The 5,924-nt window shown below is 35.2% G+C and overlaps 1 pseudogene; it reads right to left on the reverse strand.

The window, feature by feature from the left end:
* Positions 1-1,158: 1,158 nt before the first annotated feature.
* Positions 1,159-1,895, reverse strand: LOC107526900 (nucleophosmin pseudogene; annotated as a pseudogene).
* Between the last annotated feature and the right edge of the window lie 4,029 nt (positions 1,896-5,924).

The raw sequence follows: 5,924 nt of genomic DNA on the forward strand, positions 1-5,924 counted from the left end.
TCAGGGTGAGTAAAATTAAGAGACACATAAAGTAAGGTCTGGGAAGGTCCCCAAAATAAAGCTTCTGTGTCCTCAGAATGCATCACCCTCTTGAAACATTGATATGTATCACCAGTTAAGAAGTTGTCCCAAAAGTCAGGTGTCCAAAGTTTTTTTTGTGGTTTTATTATATAGGCATAATTGCTTGTATCATTTGTCATGTGATTGAACTCAATTTTTATTTCTCTATTTCTTACTGAAGTTTGGGAGATCAGGATGATATCAAATGGTTCAAAGTCCCAATCTTCTAATTACGTGGCTGGTCTTTCCAGCATGGCCAGCCCCCAGTTTCAAACTATATAGGAGGCCAGAAGGAGGGGCCTCATTAGCATAAATACAAGTGTGCGATGTAAGGCTCGATATGAATAGCAAAGACCTCCTATCACTCAGAAAATTCCAAAGTTTAGTGCTCCTTCCAGGAACCAGGACAAAGACCAAATTAATTATTATAAAACTTGTTTCTACCAGTTTGTTTTCTATATCAGGAGTCTGTTTTGTTGGTTGATTTATTTTGTTTTTAAATTCCACATATAAGTGAATTCATACAGTATCTGTTTTCCTCTGACTTATTTCATTCAGCATAATACCATCTAGGTCAATCCATGCTTGCTGTCAGAAATGGCAAGATTTCATTTTTTTATAGCTGTGTAATATCATATATATAGATACAAGATATATAGATATATATACATTTTCTTTATGTGGTCATTTATTGATAGACACTTAGGTTGCTTTCATATCTTGGCTATTGTATATAATGCTGCAATAAACATATATTTCTTTGAATTACTGCTTAGAAGTGGAATTGCTGATTGTATAGTAGTTCTATTTTTAATTTTTTAAGAAAAGGTGCTACTTTTTTAAAATACTGAGGTTTATTTCACATGCATATTTTTGTTTCCCCACCATTCCCATTTGTCTGACCACCACTACTACCATGTCCTATCATAACATTCCATACATAACTTAAAACCAAGCAAAGGGTGGACACCCATCTTTAAAAACTAAACAGGCATTTTCGACAATACATTCTTGGCAATGGAACCTGGACAAATTTATCAGACATGGTAGAGAAAGTTCTCACTCTGCAATATAAAAAGGACAGCCAGATATTGATTGTTACAGAAATGAAATAAGATGGAAAATTATAACAAACTGTTTAAACTATTTTCTTTAAAAAAATTCCTCCACTGCCAGAGATCATGAATAACTTCTTGGTCAGTCATCGAGAAACAATTATTCATATAACTGAAGAACTTCACTTCCACTTTGGGAAGAGAAACACCTTTTTCTATACTTGCTTGCATTTTTGCTTTAATGTCTTCTACAGAACTAGGTCCTTTCAGTGTTTTATGAGGGTTTTTTTCCTGTTTTTTCGCAGGATTCTTGACCTTTTGATCTTGGTGTTGATGGTTTTGAGTCTTTTCCATTCTGGTGTGATTTTTGTGCATTTTTGGCTGGAGTATCTCCTACAGATTTCTTTACTGGAGCCTTTTCTTCAGCTTCCTCATTCTCAAAATCATCATCTTCATCACCATCACCAGCCTCCTCATCTTCATCAGCAGCAAGCTTTACTTTTTTCTGTGGAATCTTGCTGCCACTTCCAGGGGCAGAACACTTTTCAGACATACTTAGTGGTTTCACATCCTCCTCTTCTTCATCTTCTGACTCTGCATCTTCCTCCACAGCTATTAAGTGCTGTCCACTAACCACACTGAGCAACACTTCAACCATAAGACCACAGGTGGTTCTATTTCAAAGCTACCAAGGGAAGCCTTTGGCTGTACAGACATTTTCAAAGCTGCCTGTGTTACTTTGATTGGGCTGCCTTCATAGTTCATTGCTTTTCCTTCAACAATGTACAGTTCATCCTTTGCACCAGCCCCTAAACTGATCGTTCTTAAAGACAACTGGTGCTCAGCCTGGCCGGTGTTGCTCAGTGGTTGAGCATCAAATCATGAACCAAGAGGTCACTGGTTTGATTCCCAGTCAGGATCTATGCCCAGGTTGCTGGCTCAACCCCAGTAGGAGGCTTGCAGGGGGCAGCAGATTGATGTCTCTCTCATTGATGTTTCTATCTCACTCTCACTCTCACTTATTTTCTCTCTAAAATCAATAAAAACATATTTTAAAAAAGAAAATTGATGCTCATTTTCATCATCATCCACCTTAACAGAAAAGATAGTTCTGAGGCCTCAGGGGGCTCATGTCTATGTCTATGGAATCTTCAATGGGGTGGTGGCAGGCACTTAGTTGGGAGAGAAGATAGACAAAAATCAAGGACTTCTGTTCCACAGAGCAGATGCATAGGACAGAATCGAACCAGGAACTATTTTTAGTTTTTTCAGGACCTTCCATATTCTTTTCTATAATGGCTACACCATTTTACATTCCCACCCACAATGCATGAAGATTCCTTTTTCATCACATTCTTGGCAACATTTTATATTTTGTTTTTTGATAATAGTCATTCTGACCGTTGTTAGGTAATATTTCATATTGGTTTTGATTTGCATTTCCCTAATAATTAGTAATGTTGAGAATCTTTTTATGTATCTGTTGGCCATCTGTATATATTCTTTGGAAAAATGTCTATTCAAGTCTTTTGCTTATTTTTTAATTGTGTTTTTTTTTTTATAATAAGTTTTGTGAGTTCTTTATATATTTTGGATATTAACCCTTAATCAAATATATTATTTGCAAATATGTTCCACCATTAAGCAGGTTGCCTTTTTGTTTCGTAGATGGCTTTCTTCACTGTGCATAAGTTTCTTAGCTTAATGTAATTCTATTTGTTTATTATTGCTTTTGTTGCCCTTGCCTGAGTAGACTGGTAAAATATTACAAAGACTGATGTGAAAAAACATATTGCCTATATTTTCTTCCAGGAGTTGATGGTTTCAAGTTTAACATTCAAGTCTTTAATTCATTTTGAATTTTTTTTGTTATTGTGCAAGATAATGGTTCAGTTTCATTCTTTTGCATGTAGCTGTCTGATTTACCCAACACCATTTATTTAAAAGACTATTTTTCTCCATTGTATATTCTTGCCTCCTTTGCATTATTAATTTATTTCTGGACTCTCTGTTTTATTTCATTGATCTATGTGTCTGTTTCAGCACCAGTACCTTACTGTTTTGATTACAATAGCTTGTAGCGTAGTTTGAAATTAAAGAGTATGATACTTCCAGGTTTGTACTTCTTTTTCAAGAATGCTTTGGCTCTTTTTTAAAAAAAATGTTTTTATTGACTTTAGAGAAACAGAAAGGGAGAGAGAGAGAGAGAAACATCAATGTGAGAGAGAAACACCAATCAACTGCTTCCAGCATGCACCCGGACTGGGAATAAAGCCAACAACCCAGGCATGTGCCCTGAGAGGAACTGCACCAGCACCCTTCAGAGCAGGGGACCATGCTCAACCATCTGAGCTGCACAGGCAGGGCTCCTTAAGGTCTTTTGTGGTTCCATATACATTTGAGACTTCTTTGTTCTAATTCTGTTAAATATGCCATTGTTATTTTGATGGGCATTGCATTGAATCTGTAGATTGCTTTGGGCAGTATGAACATTTTAAAGAATATTAATTCTTTCAATCTTCGAGCATTGTATATCTTCTTATTAATTTGTGTTGTCTTCAATTTCTTTCATCAATGTCATATAGCCTTCAGATTATAGGTTTTTTTTATCTCCTTGGTTAATTTTTTTTCCCTAGGTATATTATTTTTTTTGATGAAGATAGTTGTAAGTGAAATTGTTCCCTTAATTTCTCTTTGTGATACCTCATTATTATTATAGGAAAGCAACTGGTAGCTGTATATTAATTCTGTACCCTGCAACATTACTGAATTCATTCATTAGTTCTAATAGATTTTTGTTAAGTTTTTAAGGTTCTCTATATACAGTATCATGTCATCTGTAAATAGTGACCATTTTATTTCATCCTTTCCAATTAAGATGACTTTTAATTTTTTTTTGTATTGCCTAACTGCTGTGTCTAGAAGTTCCAATACTATGTTAAATAAAAGTGGCAAGAGTGGGCATCCTTGTCTTGTTCTTGATCTTAGAAGTAAAACTTAGTTTTTCACTGTTAAGTATGATAGTTGTGAGTTTGTCATATGTGATCTTTGTCATGTTGAGGTATGTTCTTTCTACACCTATTTTGTTGAGATGTTATTATATATGGATGTTGAATTTTGTCAAATTTTTTCTCTGCATATATTGAGATGATCAGGTGATTGCTGTTGTTTATTTTGCTTAATGTAGTGTGTCATGTTGAATGATTAGCAGATGTTGAACCATCTTTGCATCCTTGGAATAAATTTCACTTGATCATGGCATACAATTCTTTTAATGCATTGTTAAATTTTGTTTGATAATAGTTTATTGAGGATTTTTGCATCTATATTTATTGGGGATATTGGCTTGCAATTCTGAGGGTGCAGTGTCTTTGTCTCGTTTTGGTATCAGGGTAATGCTTGTCTAGTAACATGGGTTTGGAAACATTCCTTCTTCAGTTTTTTTCCAAAAATTTGAAAATAAGTATTAACTCTTCTTTAAATATGTGGTATGGTTTACATTTGAAGCCATCTGGTATAATATTTTATACCTGATAATATGTTCTTATGAACTTCATTTCATGTGATTCTTTCAAAAATCCTATGGGGCATAAATATCTTCTAAAATATATCAAACTTTATTATGATCATCTTTGCGTGACACACAAGGTATTCAAGGAATATTTATGAACTATTTTAATGATTAGCAAACTAATGCTTAGGTGTGACCTGCCCAAAGACAGAGTCAAACAGCTAACAAGTAGTGAAGCTAAGACTGGAAGTCAGGTCTCCCACAGACAAACAAAGAATAAACCAAGTTTCTATTTTAGCTACTTTCTTTGGATTTTTTAGTTTTGTGTTGTATCTGCTGGATTACATTGCAAGCAACAATAAAAAACTCTGACTGATTTAACAAAAAAAGAAGTGAATAAAAGGATAAGGCTGTTCACAGAAAAGCTAAAATCAGCCCAAAACCAAGAGAGCATCAAGAATCTAGGCAGGAAAAAAACAAGGGTATGCTCTTGGTATCCACTGTCAAGATGGTTACTGTGTACTTCAAAATGGATCACACTTGCGTGCTGTAGTCACTATTCAGAATCCCAGGAAAGAGTATGATGGGTATATGAATCAACTGGGTCAACCCCCTGGTCAAGGAGGTTACCTGGTCGTGGGTCTTTTAATTGATATTCACAAAAGAAAGCGTGGAACAGGGGCAAATAATTTCTCAAATAAAATCAGGACCAAAAGAAGGGGAGGGGAAATGTTGCTAGTCATAAAAGAACAGATGTCATGGATAAAAGAACTATATTCTTCTAATTAACTATCGGGGTATTTGGTCTGAATCTTTTCCAGAATATTTACTAAAAAGGTGAAAATGCTTTGTACTACATCAGAGGCTTTCATTCATGTATTCTGCACCATTCTGCTAATGTCTGTAAGTGGTGCATGCTCACACTGTACAGGCCAAGAGCTAGCCTGGCCATCCCCCAAATCCAGCATGTGGAGTTGTGGCCTTATAAGGAGTCATTCAGATTTCAATCTTGGTGCCAGATTTTATGCTTAAGTACCATATTAGATATCAGCAGAGATGGGAATTGTATTTCCAGATGAATCCATATGGAGATATTCTTAATGTATTTATCTCAGAAAGCTCAAATACTACTCATTCAGGCTAAACTGGCAAGTTTTTATAAGACATTCCCCTGACTGAACCCTTTGTCACACTAAGTAGCACAATCGTTTTTACATAACAGAAATATTTACGTGTGTGTTTAGTGTTAAGCTTTATGTAACTTCAGTCTGAGGACTTAGTTGGCAAACCTATAACCC

Source organism: Miniopterus natalensis, chromosome X (assembly GCF_054644295.1).
Source record: "Miniopterus natalensis isolate mMinNat1 chromosome X, mMinNat1.hap1, whole genome shotgun sequence".
NCBI lineage: Eukaryota > Metazoa > Chordata > Mammalia > Chiroptera > Miniopteridae > Miniopterus > Miniopterus natalensis.